This window comes from Rhyacophila brunnea, unplaced genomic scaffold (genome assembly GCF_057557595.1).
Source record: "Rhyacophila brunnea isolate RB1 unplaced genomic scaffold, BYU_Rbru_1.0 scaffold_21, whole genome shotgun sequence".
Classification (NCBI taxonomy): Eukaryota; Metazoa; Arthropoda; class Insecta; order Trichoptera; family Rhyacophilidae; genus Rhyacophila; species Rhyacophila brunnea.
Genome location: NW_028232871.1, coordinates 22,618,269 through 22,643,903, shown reverse-complemented (window position 1 = coordinate 22,643,903; position 25,635 = coordinate 22,618,269). Strand labels below are relative to the sequence as shown.

General features: G+C 34.4%; 1 protein-coding gene and 1 long non-coding RNA gene across 2 annotated transcripts in view; both read left to right on the top strand.

Annotated features, from left to right (window-relative positions):
* LOC147070860 (uncharacterized) overlaps window positions 1–18,689 on the top strand; it is a 68,413-nt gene extending 49,724 nt beyond the window's left edge. The window contains exon 2 of the long non-coding RNA XR_015070905.1: window positions 17,393–18,689. This is a non-coding gene — a long non-coding RNA (uncharacterized LOC147070860). The remainder of the gene's footprint in view (window positions 1–17,392) is intronic.
* Window positions 1–25,635, top strand: part of Hers (Histone gene-specific Epigenetic Repressor in late S phase) — a 543,873-nt gene that overhangs the window by 330,230 nt on the left and 188,008 nt on the right. The gene's annotated exons all lie outside the window — the stretch shown is intronic.

Genomic DNA, 25,635 nt, shown 5'->3' with positions numbered 1-25,635 from the left:
TGATTGTTGAAGAGCGCCGCATGATATCTATATGCTCCATCTGAAATGTGGTGTGAATGCACAAGCAGTAACGTTTCGTGGGTCTCGTGATCTGGCAAATTCATGTGTTTGGACCAGACATTTTAGGTTAAGAAAAATGGCTGACATCAATTTCTCGCAAAAAAATCTATTGATATGTACAACCTCCATCGAGGCCCATATTATGCTTAACTTATGATCGATTATGATAACTTAATTTAGACAGGGGGGTATTTTTTTTTTTTTTTTGAAGAAGTCTAGTGATGTAAGTTATATTTCGACCTAATGTAGCACAACTATTTATAGTAAATTGTAAAGAATATGCATAATATACAATTATTCTACCATTAGTAGCCACTATACATAGCCATAAAATGATAACATTTTTGCGTTAATGGTGCAAACACCTACCCAGTGCATTGACACCGGAGTAACTGTTAAAATCACAACCGTTGCCTGTACACAAAGTGTAGTAATATCATATATATACGAGGCCGTGAGAATTTCGACCGCGCTATTTTATATTTCGATTTAAATTGACCTCATAAGAGATAATTAAAATTAACTCTGAAGTCTTGACAGCTATCTCTCTGTCCCCTTTGTGTCAGTGAGCGATTTTTTTTAACTTATCTTACAGACTACATTCGCACAGTATAATTCCCATTTGCTATAAACAGGGATTACAGTACCGGTTTTTGAGTACATACCCAAATACTTGCGTGCGGTTTATGTATCCCAATTTGTTATGTTATGAGATTCAAATGGGAAACATCGTGTACCAGTCCAATACATTGATATGTAAATTTATTAGTCATTTTGTTAGACTGACACCCATTGTGGCCGCGCGGCTTAAGCGTTGGACTATCACGCCGTGCGTCCCAGGTTCGAATCCTGGGTCTGGCAAGTACACATATTGTTTTTCATTTTGTGTGTGCTAAAGTGGCTGACATCCATTGCTCGTAAAAACAAAATCTGTTACCTAATACAAACCTCTATTCTGTGGAGGCCTATATTATGATCCTATTAGGATCAGACATGGTCGGAATGAATTGTTAGACTACATCTCTAATTTTCTCCACACCCGAACAAAACTATCGCAAGAAAAATATTATAATATAAAATATTTTAATGCTAATATAAATATTAAATTATTGTGAATTTGGTCCTGTGATTCCCAACCGGTTTCCGTGAGCCAAGGATTCCGTGAGAAGTCTTTGGAAGTCTACGAAAAAGGTACAATTATTAATAATAATGAATATTGATAGTTATTTGCTTGAGTTTTAATTGTTATGTTTTCAAAAATATTTATTAATTATTACCTATTTAGCTACTAATTCATATTGCCAGTGACGTATCTTGCAAGTGGTAAAGTCGTGCGTTGCTTAGGGGGAGCATAATCTCAATCGTGGCCAATTATGAAGCGAATAAGTGAACTTTGCGTTTATATACCAAATTAATACATTAAAATATCATGAATAGATTATTATTCAGTCAAGAAATATGTATAAAATAATATAATGTGTGAAATTCCTACACAATATGGTATATTACTTATTATCTAGGTACGTAGAAACGTGTTTAACAGCCTATTCATATATATTATAATAACCGATTTACACTTGCGTAGTTTTACTGGTGGCAGTAGGTACGTATTGTCGTGAAAGTTGCAACACTGACGCATGGTTCAAAAAGGTTTATCGACTTCAGAATTTTCACGCGGTATTTGCAACTTGCGCGACATGTGCGCGTGTACAATATGCAGATTGTAGAACGATATTGGCGAACATGTCGGAAAAAATATGAATTACACCGCATAGCGCACAAAACATCCACGCAACAACAACCATCGCGTCTCACTGACACTTGCAAATGAGATTAGCGTGACAATCAGCACTAAACAGTAAATCCATGCAGTATGCACATATTATAGGTACAGGCGCTACTAGATTTGCGATTATGTATTAATCCTATTGCTTTGTTAATCTGTTATTTAATCCTATATAACCTGCCTATAAAACGGTTGAAAATCAGTATACTTATTATGTCATAAATAATGATTGTTTCTTCGGTTATTACATCAATGTCAATTTGTCAAAATGTTAAACTGTCATTTTTTAATTAAATCTAGGCAATATAAGGTACTTATGCATTGTTTCCTCACTCTGACATCGTTAATTATACCAATAATATACTACGGATACGTCTTCGAATAATCTGATGTCTCCCTATCGTCAGTGATGTCTCTATTCGTCACAGGATTTTTAAAATATCAATTTTAACGGTTATTCGGTCTTTTATGTAACCGAATTTTGAACCGTGATCCCTAGTTATAAATGAATATAAGTAATACAAGCAAACTATAAAATTTGATTGCTTATCAACTGACAGAATCGCGGTTCGTCGGACAGGTATCGGCACTGATGATCGCTCGGCAGTGGGTACATTTTTTTTAACCTCGTTATTTTGCTTATTAATCAGATGAATGTGATGATAATATTGCATGCCTTCTTTATGTTTAGTTGTGTTGAGCAATTTTAATTGTGAGATCGGTGTTCCAACACCATAGGATGCGTCGAAGTTCGTTATATTCTGGGGGCGGCCCAGATTTCCAAACAGGTTCATCGTACAATGTCCTTCCAAAAGAAAAATAAAACTATTGTTATCTTAGAATAAATTAATAATGTTAAATGAAGATTAAGCAAAAAATGCGATGACACGCCTTACCACTATATGGGAGGATCGGGGAATTTCGATTGCCACAAAAATGATGCTTGTGCAAACATTAGTGTTCTCGATATTTCTATACTTAGTCGAGTCGTGGACCCTGCAGACAAGAGAACGAAAGGCAATTGATGCCTTTGAGATGTGGTGTTGGCGCCGAATGCTTCGCATTTCTTGGACGGAGCACAGGACGAACCAGTCAATCATCCAGAGACTGAAGATAAAGGAACGGCTCTCGACGATATGTCTGAGAAGAATTCTGCAGTTTTTTGGACATATTGTCATGCGCGAACCGGACAACCTGTAGAGACTGGTAGTTTTGGGTAGCCTCCAGGGAAGGCGAAGCAGAGGAAGAGCGTCTGCGCGATGGAGCGACCAAGTGAAAGAGCTAACTGGGGGCACCATCCATTCTGCCCTGAGAGAAGCGGAAGATCGAGAAGGATGGAAAGTCTTGGTCGCTCAAAGGATGGCGAAATTTAAATGTGGTCACGATCCTCAGCCATGAGTGCACGACCAAGAAGAGAGAAGATTAAGATACATTTTACATGGAAGGAAAACAATAATAAATGCGTCATTTGTTTTCTGGGTGGTTCATGGTGGAAATGCATTGTATTATTGATTTAATTAATAAAACGCAATTTTTTTTAGTACCTATTCCACTTTTAATAAATAAATCTGGACCGGTTTCGTCCGCCTCAGAGGGACATTTTCAACTAAAAATTTGCGCTTTATTAAAATAAATCAATAATAAATGCGTCATCGCATTGATGAAAATTTGTTTTTGTTTATTATCAAATTGTGTTACAAGCATGTCATGTAGGTAATAACTAGGTACTACTTAAAATAGTTGTAATTAAGTAGTATGCCCGTAGCTTAATTGGAAAACATATTGGCGCGAATCCAGTGCTTACAGATTCAAGACCCGTCGGGTATCGTATTTTTTTTAAGTTTTTTTTTTCTAGTGGGTATACCTACATGAAGTGTTTTCGAAATATGTATGTTCAATATAATAATGTTACATTCTCAAATCTTGTGTCTCATTCGTTGAATAAAAGAAATTAATTTTAAAGTTAATAGTTTTGACAATTTTACTAAAATGTTTGTTTATAGTTTTATAGACACTTTTTTTAATTTTTAAACAAATCTAGCATTATTTTCTGCCCACGAGCTCTATGTTCTTACCCTATCTGGCATATTTTTATGAATTGCAGTTGATACCACTGGTCAGAACAGATAATGTTATTTAATTAATAGATGTGATTTATGGATTTTATTTTGTTTATGTTGGGGGTTCACAATCAGACATTGCTTCGGGCTTCCACCTTCTTTAACCCTCCACCGGTTGAAAGTCGCTTTTAAACTTCGTCTGGCAATAGTATACGTCGTTTTAAGAGCAATTGTTCTATCTGCATATGTATGTATTCATAACTCAAGTTTGATGAAATGTTTTCCAGCGAAAACTTGTAAGAATTTTCGTATTCGATGTTTGTTTTGATACACAACGATCGAGGGAACATTCGTCTACGCATGAATAATAGAAACGCTGTCATAGTGGCGCTTTCCTATGGAGATTTATTCGTCTGGCTTTATTCAAATTGTTTTACGATATACTACGTTCGTGTGTTCATTGATATCATTTTATTTCATTCGTATATTTTTCGGTGAAATATGATGTCTATGCAAGAAATAAGCTACATATTTTCACACACGTTTATCAATGGAGATTTTTGACTTAGGCCGGTATTATTACTATAAAATATCTTATGACATTTCTTTTACACAAGATCATTCTTGTGTAAAACACATGAGACTTTTTACTGCGTAAGTTTACTTAAAATAGGAAATAGTTGTGTTTTGGATTGTACGTTTATGTTTTCAGTCTTTTATTTCTATTTTTCGTGTTTTACAACAAATGATTTTGTTTTATTAATTTAAATAGAACGCAATTTTAAACTTTTATTAAATTGCAATATAATGTATTTTTACCATGAATTGACAGTTAATACCATAAAAGAAATTAATCATGTTGTTGTTTAATTACTTGTCGTCTTCTATTTTATATTGTATAATGAGCTATCAAAACAACATGGAACCCAATGTTGCCAAATTTACCAGTAGATCATGATGGTTACATATAAATTGAACGCATTACATTTCGGCGTATCACAGTTCACGGTGAACCAGCGTACCGGAAAGATGGCCGTGTAGCATTAAGTTTTAAAAATGACGCGTTCGTGGAGCATTTCATACAGTTATTTTCCAATTTTATTAGATTCGTTGTGAACATGAATTTGATACTTACGACCACCTACTTGCTACCCTACTTTTAATTCATTCAGAATTTTGTATAGATATTATACGATATGATTGTATTTATAATTTACCCATATTTTCATGCGACTTTCTATTTCGGTCGTTTTTATTACGTGGTATTTGAATTAGACATTAATATTTTGATATCAATGCTTTAAGGCCATCGGTTTCCGATACAACATCTCGTGGTGAACTGTGATACATTTTTCTGGACACGGATAATGATATTATGCGCGCGCACACGTTGTAGGGAACGTTGATAATGTACACTAGTAAAAAAACTTTATGTCGTAACAACGTATGAATTATATTATGAATAGTGTTTGCCCTGTCTAGGACGGTAGAGCTTTTTCAAGAATATTTGTCTCGAATTTGTTACCTGCTTATAGAACCGATTAATTTGACTACATTCGTTCACTTTCGCCAAAATGAAATAACGCACCGAACACCTTGCATACAAAACAGAAATTTGCTCACAAAATTATTGATGTAGCTATTTATCTAAACTAGAGTCTATCTCTAAGATCAAACGTGGTACACTTATTATAATACAGTGCGAGCAAAAAGCTCCGCGCCTTACGAATTCAAAGCAGGGGCGCAGACGTTTACCAGAGATAATAAATATAAATCAATTCTTTGAAAGCACCTGATACGTTTATTTATTCAGCCGGCGTACCTTTTCGCGGCGATGCTCAATTTAAACGCTCGCTTTTCGGTAATTTTATATTTGACAATGGGTATTATACGCGCGCTCTCTTCTCTGCGGATTGTGGTTTTCCGTAGTGGTAAACGTCTCTTTGTCTTCCGTGTACTTGTTTCTATATTCAGTACATACCTGATTACATTCGTATTTATTCCTTGAAACTTTATCGTTTTTGGGTTATCACTGTGTGTTCTTCGTCCTTCTTTCCTCGAAGTTTTAGGATCGTTGCAGAAGTCATTCTTAAATGATTATGTGTCTACTGTAAGTGAGAATGCCCACATGAGGCTGCGTGGTGAGGTGCGTCTCCGGAAACGTGTATGTATGCAGTACGCCGTATCACACTTCACCGTGAAATGTTGTATCGGAAGTATATGGCCGTATATTAAAGACCGTCCAACCTCTTTGGGTCGTTTTGTACTGACATAAAATTCATGTCTAAATAAAACACGGTTCTTGTCAATTTACACTTTACAGGAAACCAGCAGCAAACAAATTTTGAAAATACCCGATATACTACTTGATTATTTGTTAGGTTATGTTAGGTTTTCATTCTTGAATTCATGAATTTTGCCAAATCAGCTATGAAAATTGAATTAATGTTCATATTTAACCCTTTCTTTTATTTTGTTAACTGTCAATTCATGGTGGAACTGCATTGTATTGTTGTTTTTATTTAATAAAACGCATTTTTTTGTAGTACTTATTCCACTTTTAATCAATAGATTGCGGACGAAACCGGTCCTAATCTATTGATTAAAAGTGGGATAAGTACTACAAAAAAATGCGTTTTATTAAATAAAAACAACAATACATATTTAACCCAATAAAATTGGAGACCGTATAGTATACGGTCATCTCTTTCCGATAAGATAGCTCACGGCGAACTGCGCCACGGTGAAATGTTTTACGTACAATTTACATGTAACCGATGAGGTGTGGACTAACTGGCAGTGCTAGTTATTGCTCATATTTCAAATGCAATATGAAAATGTGTACGACCACGATGGCCGAGCAGCTTATAATGTCGTGGGTCCCAGAATCAAATCCTGCGTCTGGCAAATACACACATATTGTTTTTCAATTTATGTTTGAACCCAGATTATAGAGTTATAGACCAATAGGTTGAACAAGTGAGTAATAACATCCATATCTCGTTAAAACCTGTTAATACAAACCTCCACCCTGTGGATGCCCATATTATCTTATTAGGAAGGGACATGGTTAAAAAAAATAAACTTCATAATATCTTCATAATCAATAACTAGCACTACCATCTTAAATCGCAATTAGTGCCACGGTCTGAATATAGCCGGAATTGGGTGTAGATTTCGTGACAAGTTTACGAAGCATTTATTACTCGACACATACGTAAAAGCGACGCAGGGAAATATTTACCTATCGTTATCTCGGAAAGTAGATCGACGTCATATTTTTATACATTTATTAAAATGCTGAACCTATATTCAATTCAGTCGAGGTGTTAATGACTCAATGAGTAGGTATAATAATTAGTAACATATATGTTTTATAGGTACTACCTATTTTTTTTTATTTAATATCAATGAATCGGTATTCAAACATGTAATTGCTTTGTATGAAAACATCGAAAAACCAAAACATCAATAAACATAGTGTCAATATTTTTTGTTGAATAATAATAGTAATACAATGATCATTAATTTGAGGATCTACAGAGGGTTGAATACAGTTCTCTAGAATTTATAATCGCATTTTTAACTTTGAAGTCAATTTTCTCAACTTGGCCATCGTATTGACGTATTGACTTCGGCCGTGCGATCTATCCATTCTTGCTTTCTCGAAATAAATAACCAAACGTCTATTGAATTTTCTCTTTTGATATTTTTCAACCAAAGCACCCACTGACATTTGATAACTATATCCACGCGGATGAAGTTTTTTTTTGCATCAGATAACTGGATTTGCGCACTGAGCGCTTATACATACCGTAGAAAATATTCCTTCGATATAAATTTAATCATCTACCAGTATTCACATTGATAACATAAATGTCTATCTACTTCAACTTTCGTATTACACCTGAAGCATTTGTGTACTTACTGATTTGTCTATACTTAATCACGACTTCAATGTATTTTAGTTATGTTAAAAGGTTGTGGTTGACAATTATTCTCGCCTCGAGAAATAAAGAGAATAGTTACCTCTTGATTATTATTAGAATAACTCGATTTAGTTAATCTTAACATTAATAATTCAAACTACTTCTGTAGATAATGATACTGTCTTTTATCCTGACTATACGAGTATAATCAAACGTTTCCATGCATTTATGGGATTTCTTGTAGGTGGGTGACCAGGGAAACACGTGAAGGCGCTTTTGATATTAGATTTATTTGGTTTGATTATGGTGCGTAACTGTGTAATATTTATGTGCTCTTTCCCAAGCCCATCACGGACTAACTTAGATGGACCTTACACATTTTCATGTGACTATTGACATGTTTAATACCTCTATTCTGGCACTCAGGCAGTACAGTTTATGAATCTTAATAGAGCTTTAAAGGTGGACTATCTACTATCACATAAGATATTTCAAACAGACAATCTTTGTATTAAATTCTACAATGTGAGTTTACCATTACCTTGGATAACGATTTGGGGAAGGTTGTATTTTTGTCTTTTGTCCTCTCATAATGTGGCCGAAGTACTGTAGTTTCTGTTAATGTAGTAAGTATAGTGCAAAGTAGTGTAGTTCTTGTTTCTATTAGTTCTATGCATCGATTGATCGATGTTTTCCTATTCGTTTAAGGCTATACTCCAGCTGGGGCACGGTCTAAAACTATCGTGACTACGCGACGAAGATTGTGCAGACGACGCGTGCAGAACAAAACATAATTTGTCATAAAAATTCAACATGCGTCCATTTAATGGTATGATTATTGTTCGTTTAGTAATAATAATAATATATTCCTTGACATGTTTTCTTTATCAAGTAAATGGGTAACGTTTTTTAGTCATCTTTACACGATTTAAGAATTAATTCCCCCGACGCCATCACAAAACAAATTGACGTGTTTACAACTCGCTACGCTCTCCGTTTGCAGCGAGTCCGAAACTTCGTCGCACCTATAGTTGAAAATTATTGCCGTTTCACTGAAATATGCTCTTAAGAGCGTCAACATTTTGTCATCCTGTCAATCTAAGGAATTTTGAGGATGCATGAATACCACATTCTACAATATTTCTATGTGCGGAGGTTAGAAATATTTTTGCGGACAAATGTTTACAGGTTACAGGGAAATCCTAGCAACCAATATTTACCCTTTCGCAACAACATACCTACTATTCGTACTGATCAACAAAATAGGTAACCCTGATTTTTATCATGTGGTTTCCCAATTAATAGTTTCGAACTATATTATTAAGTAAGTCCATCGCTCTCTAGACTTCCTCAAATCAATAACAGAAAATCTTTCAATAGTGTTGTTTCTAAGTATTCTTGGTCCATTAGTTAACGCAATCGCTGTTTATTTTGCATAACTCATAATATTGGTTGCTTCTAAACGAATATTGTTTTGCCAGTGAGATGTGACAAATTATTGACACGCTCCAGTCTATTTCGAAAATTCTCAGAAGTCGTCAAAATTAATGCATTCCTATTGTTTAAGTATAGCTGTAACTAGGGATACCAATCCCGGGATCCCGAGCTATTTTCGATACCTATGAATCCCGGGATTAATAAACATAATCCCGGGATTTCGGGATTGATTTTTTTATCAATTTTTATGGAAAATAAAATAAAAGCGAAAATATAACAGAAAAAATACTTTTAATAAAAAATAACTACATTAGAAATATACTGAGTTTGAATGAAGTTTGATTTATACCCATGTGTAGGTTGCCGATTCATTTTATTTTTTCACATAAATTATTAAAAATGAGAAAGATTGGAAAAAAACAATGCTTCGCACTTTTAACAAAGTAATTCCGCCATGATATCATACGTTTTACGGCAGTTTCATATTTGGCTGGCTAATTAGATTTATGAAGCGTAAAGGCCATAAGTACGCCATGATTATTTGCTTTACTATTTTAAATCTCGCTAATCCATTCATTGTGTCTTTACTATCAGAAACAGCAATTTCATATTAAATTCACATTATTATTGATATTACAATATTATTTACTCCATTAAACTGTGTATTTCCAAGATTGAACGTATACAAGATTAACAATAAATGTCTTAAATAGTATAAATTATACTAGATTTATTTTTGACCGAATTTATCAATGTTATTTGTAAATATAAAAATTTTATATTAACAATGGAAAAAAATGCCAATCCCGGGACCAGATTGTCAAATTGTAATCCCGAAATCCCGGGATCAGAATTTTGACTCGGGATTGGATTCCCTAGCTGTAACTGTAGGTATAATGTATACAATTTAGAATTAATAAAATACCCTAGTTACATAACATTCTCTGAATATTCTTCTACCGTTTTTGCAGTCAATGCATCTTTGCTGAGTATCATGATCTTCGTCAGCAGTTCCTATTATGCAAATGGTTATCCTCCACTTATCTCTGAATGAAACTGGACGTATTGTGAACACTAATGAAGATTCTGTCGAATTGATGATTTAATCGATCCAGCCCCACTATTGTTACACTCATGACCAGTCTCTCGAAGCTGTCACAGATGCCTCTCTTTAGAAATGCCATTTTCAAAGCACATGTAGCGCAGTAGCCCAATAATCTCCGCCTCGGCTGTCCAAGTATTCCTTTTCCCTCAGGTGATGCGTTGGTACATAGTTCACCTTTCTGATACTTCATTCAATATTATATTTAGAGGTAAATCATTCTACAGTGGCACCATCGGCGATTCTCAACGAATTGGAATTCTTTGCTACAGTATTTTTTTCAATGCTAGCAAACAATACCACTATAAATGAACATCGCTTTTTTGCCGTACCTATGGTTTGAATGATTCACCTATGGCCGACCCAGTGCACTCTTTGCATTTGCATAACTTTTTATTCGTTCGATCGTCCTCTGATCGTGATGTGTTTGCCATCTGTTAGCCTTATCCACAGTTTGTCTCCACCTTTCTCGACTTTATAGACGGCACGCAGGGTCTTATCAATGGAAAAACCGTAGCATTATTGGTTCGGTTCGTCTATCTGGAGACCTATTTATTGCAACTGACCAAAAATAGAGAGTCCGCCGAACAGTTTTAAACCTGGAGTTTACTGATAATGGAATCATCGATTCGTTTGATCATCTACGAGACGTCCGAACCCGTCTCCAATACGACATTTCAAATGGGTCTTATCTCTGTCTTCTCTAGAAGCATCACTTGGGTTTTCCAAAATGCATTAATTATAAATAACCACATTTAGTCCCTTCAACCTTTCGTATACGATTCACACCTTTGGCTTTGTATTCATACAATCTATCATATTTATCCTGGCGCGTTTATTAGTTAGCATGCCGTATGTATAGAGATGCTCATTGCTTACTAATTAAATTTAAGCCATGATAGGAAATGGAGAGATTGCAATCTCCGTAAATAATTCATTAGTCCGCGACTGATTCTACGAACGGAACGCGAAGGTTGGTGGTCGACTTCCGGCAGATCGCGAGATGACAAATCGAGAACCAAGGGCATACTTTATGGACGATCACGTTGTCACCATCACTCGCCAATCATCCTAGTAGGTACTACTCAGGAATATCATTCATTACTATTAACTATTACACTGAATAGGTAACTACGCCAACCATGAACCAACGTATAATATTTTGAATATTATGTTGCGTGCGATTATCTCGGATTATTTTTTTCCGGATTATCTCCGGAAGCTGGCTATGTATCAAAATTTTCATATACATATGCGTATGTAATAATTTCAACGATAATCCTTGATAGGTAGAATAGCCTCGCTAATTAATTTGTTTTCGCGGTATTTAAATCGGTAATTATTTATTTAGCTTTTGTAGTAGTCATTCAATTATAATAATATAATTATTTACGTGCCTGTTTCGACGTTTGATATAAGTAACATATTATGAACCGATTTTCTGGTATCATTATTCTGTGTATTTATTTGTCTGCCTGTATTTGGCGTGTCTATTTTCAATAACCGATATGTCCACAATTCAATATTATGTGGGAAACAACATTTTTCAAAAATGATTGGTTTTAACGTGTATATTATCTAAGTGTTTAGTAGCGCGTAATCCCTTATTAGGTATTAGCAAAATAAAATTTAACATATCGAAATTTATTTGTATTATTTTAATCCCAATTGGATTCTAAAATTAGTCAAAATTTACCTCATTATGCTTTTGGTGGGTTTTGAAAGTTGTGTTTCAATTACATATTGTATGAAGTTACACATAGAAATGTTTTTTGTTAAATTTGGACTATATTATATATTATATTGTGCTTCTTATGTATTACAATAATAATGTTCTAGTCCTGAGTTCTTTATTTTTCATATACCTAATTACCTACATTTGTATCATAATCGACCTTCCAAAGATGGGATCGTAGCTCAAAACAGCAGTCGATCATAAATAACTCATAAAACAAAAAAACTTCTACCACGTAAACGCATGATTAATCCATGAAATTTTATTTATTTCAAAATCACATTTCTATTACAAAAATAAATGCATTATTTATAAATTTGATTTTGAAATCAATAAAATGAAATTTCGACTAATTAAAAAAAATAGAAATAAGATTCGTTATACGCAATTTCATTCGAAAGAACAGCTGTTGTATCTTTCAAAAGGATCCATAATATTATTTTGATTTATTCATGACATATTTGTTATGAAAAATATTGTAACGAATCCTTGCGATTCTTTCTTGTGTTTCACTCATGTTACCTTTTAACAAAGTGTAACAAAACACAGGTAAATACACAGGGGGAAATGGAATCAAACAAGTTAATACTACACAGGTAGGTAGGTATGTACCCAACAAGTTTAATTTCATAATGCGGTATGTATCTATCACGGCCGTCAGTAGTCGAAGCGCTGCACCGCGAGTCGTAATGTCGCGCCGACCCATTTTTGCTGCAGACCATGACCTATTTACGCAGACACTTCATCATTGCTTCCATCTATCTATTACTTAATAGCATATTATTTGTGGACATATATTTAATTTGTAAAGGGGGAATATATATATTCGCACAATTCAACAACATCACTAACTTCTATCTGCTAGTTTTTTTTGATATATCTCTCTTAACACTTAACGTTATATTATGCTAGGTAGTCTATGTCTAATATTACGTAACTCAAAATCGCTAAAAATAAATATCTATGTTTTTTTCACCCTAAGTAGCCGTTGTCTGAATTCCATTTTCACAAATATCAACGATATGGGATAGGAAACGGAAATCGGAAGCCGAAAACAGACAACTAATGAGTGTTACTTTTGAATCTGGAAATGTCTTAAATCCAAAGTGCTACCTCGGAAGCAAACATCCAGATATATTAAACACTATTGAAGCCTGTCCTAACATAATATAGATCTTAATGTTGAATCATCAAGAAAAATGGCATTTGATTTTTGAACGAAATATCCTGAGATTGATAAGTATTTCGTCCAGGTTCGAATCCTGGGTCTGGCAAGTACAAAAATTGTTTTTCAATTTGTGTGTGTCAGGGTATGGACCTAATAGGTTGAGCAAGTGGCTGACATCCATTTCTCGTAAAAAACAAAATCTGTCAATACAAACCTCCACTCTGTGGAGGCCCATATTATCCTATCAGGATCGGACATGGTCGGAATAATATTTGGAATTCCCACCAAGTGGAAAGTTTTTGTTGTAAAATCATCTGAGGTGGGAGGAGTATTGGGACACTCAAATTGCGGTAGTTGGGAGACGTGGCCCTGGATGCATGAGCGATTGGAATCCCGGATCGGAGGATATAGAAGACTACTTGGGGAGGTCAAGGCCCACCCCCAACCGTTCTGCTACGAATGACGGTGGTAAATCCTTTACACATAGCAATAACACAGAATAACGAGCGGCCGTATATTGTAACTATAAATTAAGAGCGCGATGCAAACCATACTTAGTAGCGTAATGCCCGTTTCAGACGGGTCACCGGTGTCGTGCTTGATATAATATATAGTGCAGGATCCCATAGACTTTTCGTATACATAATATGCGAAACGCATTCTGACAATTGGAATAGGTTCTAGCTTTCCGCTTGTAGCGGCCGACGGAAAAGTGTACCGGACGCGTGTTGACTCATTAGCTCTGGGGCGTTCATAAACATAATACAAAGGCCTATTTATTCGAATACAAAGGCCTCCTTATTATATACGAGCGCGACACCGGTGTCCCGTCTGAAACGGGCTAAGTCCATGAAATACATGCCTATCTTTAGGAGGCCAATATAGGCAACTTAAATCGTGTCGCCTTCAGTACTCGTACATAATATATCAGGTAGTAAATATACGCCAACGATGGACGCGCGACTTAACTACCTATTACTAATTACGACCTATTATAGCTATAATAGCGTCATCGGTCCCAGGTTCGATCCCTGAGCCTGGCAAGTACACATATTGTGTTTCAATTTGTGTATGAGTCAGCCTATGGACCTAATAGGTTGAGCAAGTGGGTGACATCAATTTCTCGTAAAAACAAAAATTTGTTAATTCAAACCTCCACTCAGTGGCGCTCCATAATATGATCTTATTAGGATCGGACATGGTCGAAAAAAAATATACGGAAAAAGGCAGGGTACTCCTGAATGAAACCATTTAAAATAAATCAAGAAGACAAGTCGAGCTAAAATAGCAACTCTGGATGGTGTGTATTATTAAGTTAATCCAAATGGTTCGGCAAACTTTTGGTTACTACTGAATAAACACTGGTTAAAACGATGAATTTTCATTATTTACGGCTACTGCCTGTCGCTGATTTCGGGATTTAATGTCGACTTACGCAGATAAATCTATAATTCCGTATCATTCTATAGTATTGTTGTGTAATACCGTATGACATTATCAAAAATAGCGTATTTGACAAGGTCAAAATTAATACGGTGGACTTAGCATTTCAAATATGAACGGTGTCCTTTGGCCGGGCCAGTTTATTTTTAACAGCCTTATTAAAAATCCTTCGCCTTTTAAAGGTTAACTAATTCTCTCACAGAGAATTCTGGTGGCCCCATTTCATTATTATTATTAAAATACTGCGATGACGGCTCTTTGACATTGGAATCATGGCGTTGTTTTGTTATTGCTAGGTAAATTTCGACAATGGAATTAAATTAAGATAAATATTACCATTATTTGTTGAAATAGACGAATCCCATGTAGAGATTTTGGCATACTCTGAGAATCGTGTCACACTTTCTTTATGTTGGTTGTTTGCCCAACTGATTTTGGACATAGATATTTATTTAAACCTACCTACTTAATAATAATATTATAATAAATCAGTTTATGTATATATGTATATTAGATATGAATTTATTTCACAATAGGAATATTTTATTATTTGATCAGTAGGTACGTGTCTGCCAAATAACAAATAAGATGCAAATCGAATTCCATAATTTTCTTTATTTACATCCCAAATTTAACTAAATACCAATGATCCTTCTAAGTTTTCTATTGGTTGTACGGATCGCAATATTGTTTGAGCCTTGAAGTATTTATTTACGTAGATTATCTAACCCTAACTTAACCTAACGAGGGAAAGGTGTAATAAAAATATGGTCATTTTTAGTCGATTTCACATACGTTCTACAAAATGTCTGTGTGCCGAAACTAGAACCATTTCTACGCACAGATTTTTTTAACAAGAAATTGGTGTTGGCCACTTTTGGTATCTATGCTTTCGGGTAGGTAGACATCGAAAAACAAATTGTGTATTTTCCTGACCCGGAATTCGAAATCGAGATCTTTAGACTTTATCAACCACTCGTCCATCGCGGGCGTTTTTTTATAATTTTTCCAATTTTGATTTAGTTCTTCCCGTGTCACCCAAATGTCCTGATTATGAATCTACACTCTACAGTGATACCTGATAGCATACCCAGAAGAAAACAACTCGGAAAATTCTTCTGATTATCATTATCATATGGAAATAATCCGTATGTCCTTGAGTAGACAAATCAAAGTTATATATTTAGATATAAAATCCTGTGAGGGCTCATAATAATATAATACTGGCGTATGCGAACATATTATTATTTATATTTTTACCATGATTCATACCGAATGACGCATTACGGATGTTTCCTTCAAAAACCTATATACGGCTACATAATTGCGGGGGGGTTCTCATACTTAGTGGTTGATTCCAGGTGTAGGCAGGTACCTACATTCATGAATAGAAGCAAAATTTCTAAGCTGCTTTAATCGCCTAACTATATTGTTTTGTGCAACATCTCCCAAGATACCGATGAACTCATTTTGAATCTATTTTCCGAAGTAGTAGACCACTATATTTTCATTAGAAATACGTCGAAGATATTCTTGAATAATGGGGCCAATTTTTTAATTATAATAATTAATTAACGTCATTTAAAAAAGACAATCTTTTGTTTTGTTTTTATCTTGGCAAGTTCGAGGCCCAATCGAATCAATTGCCCTAAAACTGGGCCTACATAAATAACAGCTTATTGGGATTATAGTGTAATTCTTCTACTTACTTCCGAAATACCAAAGAGTTTAATCAAATTGTGAGAATCAATACATGGTCCCAGAGACGCGCCAAACGTGGGTGTTGAGGATGCAACGCACTCGAGCGGCAATATTCACAGAAAATACACTTTACAATACATAGGTACCTAATATTCGGTATTAAAATATAGGTAATATGTTCAATTCAATTACGTAAACTAAATCTAATGTTGAAATGTATGAAGTAGTTACGTGTGGTATGTCCTACCGTAGGGTGACATTTATCAAAGGGCGGAAAATGAAAGAATTAGCGCATGATATATATCAACATATTATGCACACAATAATCTTATGTATGATTTCAAGATCTCCCTCGATCTATGACTATAGCATGCATCACATAATATACTTATATAAAATTATACTGAGAAGTATTCTCTCGCAGTTTTCATAGAAGGGTTTAGTGTCTTCCCATAATAAACATAAAACATTCGGCATAATGTACCTAATTGTACATATCCAGGACATTAACCGAGTCAATGTCATTACGCTACAACACGTGAGGGGCATTATTATAATGAATTGGTTTATAGATAACAAAAATGGCATTTTCATTAATTTTATTATTTAACACCGTAATCAAACATGATAACAAAATTTATCATATTATAAATATTTCGACCAGAATAAAATAATGATTTCTACTATTTTTATTTCTTCAATCTATTAAAAATATATTTTTATGTTTGGAGAAGGGAGGGATATGTCAATTTTAGGTTGGCACCCATCCGACCGACAACCGGCAACCACATTTGGGACGGCCCTACATGGTGCTACTATTATATTATTTTTCATAATGGACAGTTCGTCCTATGACTGTGCCAATCCGTGCAAATGGCATAGTAAAAAATACCTCGTTTTAAAATCGACATTTGCACCGGACTTTAAGTACCTACTAAATATACTAAAATATTGTTTTCTTTTCTTTCCAGGTAAGCTCTATCACAGCATTCACCACACAGCATCATATTTCATACACCCTGGCCCATTGACTTGATTGCGTGGTGACCTCAGTCTTAGATGACTGCTCTCGAAACAACCTCAGGCCTAAAAAACTTGTGATTCATCAGAATATGACCAGGAGTGGTACACAGGATAGATTGTATTATGGGGTATGTATATTAGATTGTCTTTTCATGACTTAGTAATGTAAATTTGAATACATATTATGTTATATACCTACTGACATCCATTTTTATGACAAGCAACCGTATGTACGCATCCAGCCGCTCTCGCTCGTAAAGTCAATTCATGACGCATTTGGGTTACGACCCCGGATGCACAGAGTTCATTCCCCCATAGGAACAAATGGTTTAAAATCAGTACCGACCAGTGTTGCCAAGTCAAAATTTTAAATTTCAGTAGATTTTGACAAAAAATTCAGTAGATTTCATAAAATATCAGTAGATTTTGGAAAATCTAGGGAAAAAGATAAAAATAACTAATAATATTAATTTATTGTAAACAATGATGATATTAATGGGTAAAATGGCGCTCTTGGGTAGAGTTACAAAGCTTTCTTCGTCAATTTAGAAGTGTAACACATTAAAAAAGATCGTGCGTAAATCATTTCAAGTTTATTATTAAAATAATCATCAGTAAACTTTCAATTATGGAGAAACACAAATATCAGTAGATTTCTTGAATTTCGAAAAAAAATCAAAAATTTAGTATATTGGCAAAAAATATCAGTAGATCTACTGAAATTTCAGTAGACATGGCAACACTGGTACCGACCTTCCGGTCGATTCTATAAGACACGTTCTAAATACTCGGAAACCATTTTCCGCATATGCGTTCTTTAAACATATTATTATAAAATATAAACAATTTTATAATTTCTATAGTGTCTCAGTAAAGCAGTTTGCAAAAGCAAATCCCCCCTTTAAAACCATTCTATCCAATTTTTATTAGTGTTACAAAACGACAGTAAGTACATAAGTTGTTCATTCAAATATAATCTCTTTCAAAAATTCACCGACCATCGAGTCAAAATCATTACGCGATCTACCTATCTTATAGGCAACCGTTGATAAATTGTATGGGCATATCACAAGACACGCAGTGTACCTACCTGCCTATAAAAAGTTGTTCACATTACATTTTACAGCATGACCTCTAATCCACGCACATACGTTAAAATGTCGAATTAGCATTGCGTTGTCAATATTTAAATCTTTTGTATTAACAAATTATCATAATATATTTTGTACATTTTTTTAAAGAGCCAAAAAAATAAGAATGTCTGTTATATTGTTTTTTTTCGTAGATTTTATATTATGCCATTCAAATCAACACAAGAGGTTTTCATTTTTAAATCTTTGAATAAAAAATAATTAAGTACTTATTATTTTGTACTTAACTTTGACAGTGACGGGGTGGGGTATAGATGTATGAAATTAGTAATTAAGTAAATAAAAAATATTAAGTAATTAATTTGTATTTTTTAATATTTCATTACACACGCAAAACGACGACGCGCACCGCACTAATGCAATGTTTTAAGTTCCATGAATTCTTTATGTTTATTTTTTCCCTACATAATATTTATCAATGCTTTTGTATACCTATATAACTGTCCAAGAGGAGTCTATTAGTGAACATTTCAGATCGATATGATCATTGTTAGAAGAAGAAGAAAACGTTGTGTAGGTAGTATCGTTTATATGTAGGTACCAGATCACCGGGTATACGGAAAATCCTTTTTTGAGCAAAACAGCAACTAGAAACACTGTTCTAACGCCATTACAATAAAGGTGATATTGCTATAAATTCCCGATGCGTGATATCGCATAATGGAAATTGCGTGACGTCTACCTATACATGTGCGAATATCGCCATGCGCGAATTTACTTGCTAGCTACTGTATTGAGTGCGTTGTCCATTAATAATGTCATTGCCCATGGGAGATAGAAATACATCGAGGCAAACTTAAAAAAAATGGTAAATACAAAAGCTATTATAAAACTGCTGAACAATCTATGTAAAGAGATCTTCAGGTTGAAAGTATGACGCCGCAAAGTGTTAATCAATCTAAATATATCACAGGTATGTATAAATCGAAGAGAAAGTGTTAGACAATCAACAAAAGTGATTAAAGTTTGATTTCCATTTGGCCTAATTATTATCTAAACATCTAAACCTTTTTCTAATGTATGTATTTCAAAACGATGTTATATCAACAATATTGTGTGAATTTCGTCCGCATCTTCGAGCGTAATATCAATATTATGCGAATGAGGTTATAAAACTGAATCATTTCATATGTAGATATTATTAATATATGCGATCGAATAAATTAAAACAACTAATCGCACAACAATATCTTTGGCATATAAAATTTTATATTATTCCATAATAATAAAATTGATTGCAACAAAGAATCGATCCATTAAATGTGTTTTACAGCTGCACGATTAAGATAAGCAAATAAATACACCTACACGATTATAATATACCTGTAATATTCTCGTAATGTTTTACAACCTGCCTGTACGCCATACAATGTCAATAACGGACATAGCGTTGCATTTTTATTTGCTTATTTAGTATGAATAAATGCATTGATCTAGCAATATTCAATCACCCACGTGCATTTTTTGCAAATATTATCTGTAGTATTATGCATACTTACAGGAAAACGAGTTTCTTGTTGGACACAGGTATTTTATAAATAAAAATAAACTTATAAATTACATCAAAAATCTAAATGATTAAATTTTAAAATTATTATAAAGCTTTTATGAATATAACAGAATATTATTATTATTATTACGTAATATAATATTCTATGTTTCCACGACGGCCGCGCGGCTTAACCGTCGGACTATAGCGTCGTGGGTCCCAGGTTCGAATCCTGTTTCTGGCAAGTACACATATTGTTTTTCAATTTGTGTGTGAGTCAGAGAATGGACCTAATAGGTTGAGAAATTGCATTTCAAAATCCATTTCTCGTAAAAACAAAAATCTATTAATACAAACCTCCATGCTGTGGAGGCTCATATGATCTTATTAGGATCGGACATGGTCGGGAAAAAAAATGTTTCTGTGAATATTTTTTTTTTTTATATAATGAACCTACTGCCCTGCTAACTAAAAAGATGGTGTTTTTGGTTTTAGTGAAATGAGAACTCAAGTTTTAAACTACTTAACCTTTCTCTTATTGAATTCTTTTGACATAATCTCAAAATAGACACTGTTTATTTAGAGATTATGTCAAAACAATCCAATAAGTTTACGTACTATAAGAGAAAATATAGTTTAAAACTAGGGTTATCATTTCACTAAAACCAAAAACACTGTAGCTGGGCAGTACCTGTGGCGTGCGGTCCATGACTGTAGAAGATGCGACGCATTCCTATTGCTAATTCATTTCAAGATATTTACAATGATAGCATACATAGGTATGTACCTACATATACTTTACCTATACATACAACTAATAAATAAATTTAATGACGTACTAGCTGCCAAGTATGTGTTGCGGCGTGAATCTTGTTACTAATTTTGTATCTTAATTTTTCATACTTTGCAATATTTTCCTATTATTTCAAAACAGTGTTGTCAACGTTAATTATTAGGCTATCCAGTTTTCAGTAGAAATAATGTACTTACATAAAAATTGGAATATCTTGAGTCGTAAAAAATGTTATGGGTAGTGAAATTCAGTACTTAATTATATATTATAATACATCAATTGTTGCATTATTTTTAATTGGATATGGAATCGTACAAGCTCCTTCTGGCTGCGACACCCGTCGGAGCATAGGCGTCAACGTGAACCACCGGCAAAAAATGTAAAGTTACATACTGGCGTATATAATAGTACTACATAGTAGAAAAAAGCAATGAAAAATTATCCCTGCACGACAATAATGAAAAAATATTGATAAATTTAAATAATCTATTACCTACATAAAATTCATAAAATTAATATTAACCATTTTTACTAAGTCACCAAAAATGACTACTGTATAATACTATAATTGGGCATAATATAACCTTTTGTTGAATACCTACTCGATTAAATATCACTTCGCAAACTGTTCAATGAAAATTCTTTATCTATAACTAACTACCTATGTATTGTTGATATGCTTACCTGGCCATGTCTGTTGTAGTCATAGACGACGAATCAACTATCGTATAAATACTATAAATTAAGTTCATTTTATATGTTAAATGCAAAGTAATCACAACGTAAGCATTTCTTGATAAACAATTTGACGCTAATTCCTCTATTTTATAGTGCCTTCTACACCACGACGTCGAAGTTTCCAAGTTACTCATAGAATACAATTAAGTAATAAAAAAAACACTACCTCAAAGATGCTACCGTTTCAGTTCAGAGTCCTTAGTATAAGAAGATACGTATCCACTATCTAAAAAAATATCAATTAAATTTATAAAAGAGTCGGAATAACTAGAGATGTACTGAACCTTATCGTTAAAACGTTTGTCGGCTGGTCCCCCTTCAACACAAGACAAGTAGTTACTTGTTAAGCGTCAGTTCACACAGTATACAGAAGCTAAGTAGCTATTAGGGACTCCAATGCCGGTATTTATATTACGGAAAACCGGTAATAGTACCGTATTTTTTCATAATTATTCTTGATTTTTTGTAAATGTAGGTCGAATTGTGACTTCCTCGTTTTAACTGATTCTTCGCATGTGCAACGTGTGCAATCATGTGCAACTCTGGTCACGGATGCTTCGTGCACCACGTGTTCATAATACTCAAGCTTTTCGCTCTTTACAGTGTGTAATACCTAAGTGTAGCCGCGATATTTCAAGATACATTTAAGATATTTTAAGATACCCAAATCTCAAATGACTCCATTTTGATCCATTTGTCACTGTTGTACTGCCTATACCGGAAGATTAATTTTGAGTTCACTTAATGACATTGATAGCCGCTATCAAATTCGGAACTACCACCATACAGTTCGCAATGCAAAGTTATTGCTAATTCATCGCTAATTCTAAATCTGTAATGTAAGTTCTTCTTTCCGTGCCATATCCGTCATCGGACGTTGGCAATGATTTTGGTTGTCTTTTCTCTATTTATGTTGATTCTCTAAACAAGAATGAACTACTGAGCTTTAATGAGTCTCCAAGATTTTTAAGCCAGGACAATGTGATTCAGCAGTGGAACTCTCAGGCGTGAAACCCACATAACGCAGCGAGTGGGGTGCTCGCGCAAAATTTCACAAATGGCGCGATGAATCATCGAAAATACAACGTAATCAAATACGGCAAAGTACACTGGTTTTGACGAAGCGCTGCGCCCTCCTGTCCCATCATTCAAAGCATATATGTGGATATGCGGACGCGTTGTTTGGCGTCTCAGCGGGACGAATTAACGAAAATACTACATATTCAAATATGTCAAAGCGGCGACAAGGGCGCGTGCTTTTTTATTTATCCGCTTCTGGAAGCGTTGTCGATAGATTGCCTTGGCATTCTTTTAATAACAACAAAGTCATTGTTTAGTTGCTGGATATGCGATGAGAGGCGCTGATATTAATAATTATTTTGTGCTTCTTGCGCTCCTTATTACATAGGTGAAGGGTAATGCGCGGGTGGAAGGAGTGTCATTTCAGTTGTATTCACGCTTCACAGGCCTACTGCCTAGTGAGCGCCTCGATCCGCCGCGTTTGGTGGTCTTTGTCCCTCAGGATACGGATGCCACATGTAGCCAAAGTATGCAAACGTTCTAGTTTTTACTTATCTGATCATTTCTTTGGTCTTTTTCATCCAAGACATTCATTTCATAGTCTTTACAACTGATATGGGGCATGCGGGTGTACTCCAGCATTTCAAAAACTTCTAGTTTTCTGTATGTCCACTCCGTATAAGTAGGACCGAGAAGCCAGCATCTTGCCATTTTCATTCTGAGTCCTGGATTTAGGTCGTAACTACATTATATTATTTTTCAGTCGTCTAAAACTAACTCTCAGATTTTGACATGGAATTTTAGTTTAGTCGTATGGTCCCACTTATCATCCGAATTATGTAAATTGTTGGGGAAAATATTACATTGTTCTTAATTATGACACTTAGTACGGTTGGCAACAGATGTGACACCTGTTTTGATGCCGTGTGTAATCTAATGCAATGTTCATTAACCTTTTTACATCCGCGGACCACAAAAAAATCAAAAAATGTTTTGCAGACCATCAACATTGGAATAAAATAATAAATATTTATATTTACACTATTTTTGAAACAGTTGTCAAAATATAATACAACCCCACATCAAATGTTGGGTTTCTAGGTAACTATTTTTGAACTGCAGAAAATTTTTGCGGCCCACCCAAAAATATTCGCGGACCACCGGTTAAGAAACTATGATCTAATGTATGTAATCTTGAATTATTTTTGCTAATAAAAGCATATATTATGACGTATAAGTAATTGAATATAATTAATAACAGGGGACAACTTATACTAATGTTATATTATCGATTGTTTTTTACACCTATGAATAAAATAAATACAGGATTAAATAATTACTAATACCGGTATTGCACTCCCTTGACGGTCTTTATTGCATTGTATCTGTATGTGAGAGTATACTATTTAGGTAGGTACTCCACTTTATTTAACTTTTCAAGTCAGTCAGTGCTTTTCAACAACTTTGAAAGATTGCTCGCTACTTTGGTGGAAGTAACTTTGCATTCTTCGCAACTTACTTACGTTAAACATATTTGTTATGTGTAAAACATGCAAAATTGTATTAAATATATTTCATGTCGGAAAGTTACAAGTAAACTTTTACATCTCTATTTGAATAAATATTATTATTCGCTACTTTACCTACCTATACTTACCTAATAGTATTTCACATGCTACCAAACTTTTTCTTATCGTGCCATCGCCTAACAAAGGTCGGCCACATCAGAGCGATCTGCTACCCACAGCATTTCGATGATGTTAACTTGGTTCCTAAGCCACTAAATGCTATTTCAGTCATCCTTTGCTACGTTTTCCACTGATTTCCTTAGATTACAAATTAGGGAATGCCGTACTGTAGTTTTCTTGTTTTGATACTCCATAAGCCATAGATCTTCTCGCTAATTCCCCATTTTTTGAGAATATTAACATTTGTCACCGCGTCATTCTAAAAGTGTGAGGCGTAGATGGTATAAATGAGTATCCCCAGAAATATTCGATAAATTACTATGCAATCATGTTATGTATGCATTGCGCAACCGTATGATGAATTTTATATAACTATACATACTAATTTTCTTCTTTTGATGCCGTCTTATATCAAATGTTACCGATGATATCGCAATAGGTACCTACATCTCCCAATCAGTAGCTAAGACTCTATATTAGGCTTATAAAGCATACCTTCTTAAGAAAAAAAAAATAACCTAAAGACATTTGAAAGGATAAATAGAGCAGTATTGAGTTAACGATTCATATATATTGTATCCAAGTCTATAGAACTTTCTATTAACACGTGCAAAGAAAAGCTAGGTAATCCAAAGTTTTTTCTTGCATGTAGTTTAATGCTATTTGTCCTTGAGATCTCAGAACTGTCTGCTTCATTATATCATATGAAATGAGTAATGCTTCCAACGACAACACCAACTAACTTTGCGCATATACTGTAAAATGGCTATGTTATTTTACGCACGGTTGTCTTAGTTCAACCTCTGCATAAAAGGGCCAACTAATAAACCCGTAATTTTTTTAGGGTTACACGAAAGCTCTTTTCTTACCTCATATAGGAGCATCATACAGCGAGAGGGTAGATTACCCACTTATCATATATTATGTTAGTAATATTCAGAATGGAAATCCTATACACTATTCTTCCTGAGAAACTCACAGCACAATTTTAATGCGCGCGTATCGTTCGTTACGTCACGGTATACGCCCGATAGAATTTGGTGGGGGGAAACTATTGTATAGTTAGTTTTTCTGTCATATCCATCTGTTATTTCACTGTCCATAATGTCTCAATCGGTTTTCGTAAGAGTGAAATTTGTATCAATAGTATATATCTATCTTTTTCCAGGGTCATTTTATTCTTCACAGTCCGTGTGCATTAGTAAGTCAATGATTTATTATGACTCTGAAAACTATTAACCCTTTAGGTCGGGCTATAACTTGCTAAGTTTATTGTAGTCTCAAGCTGGAGTACCAAGATTACAAAATGATC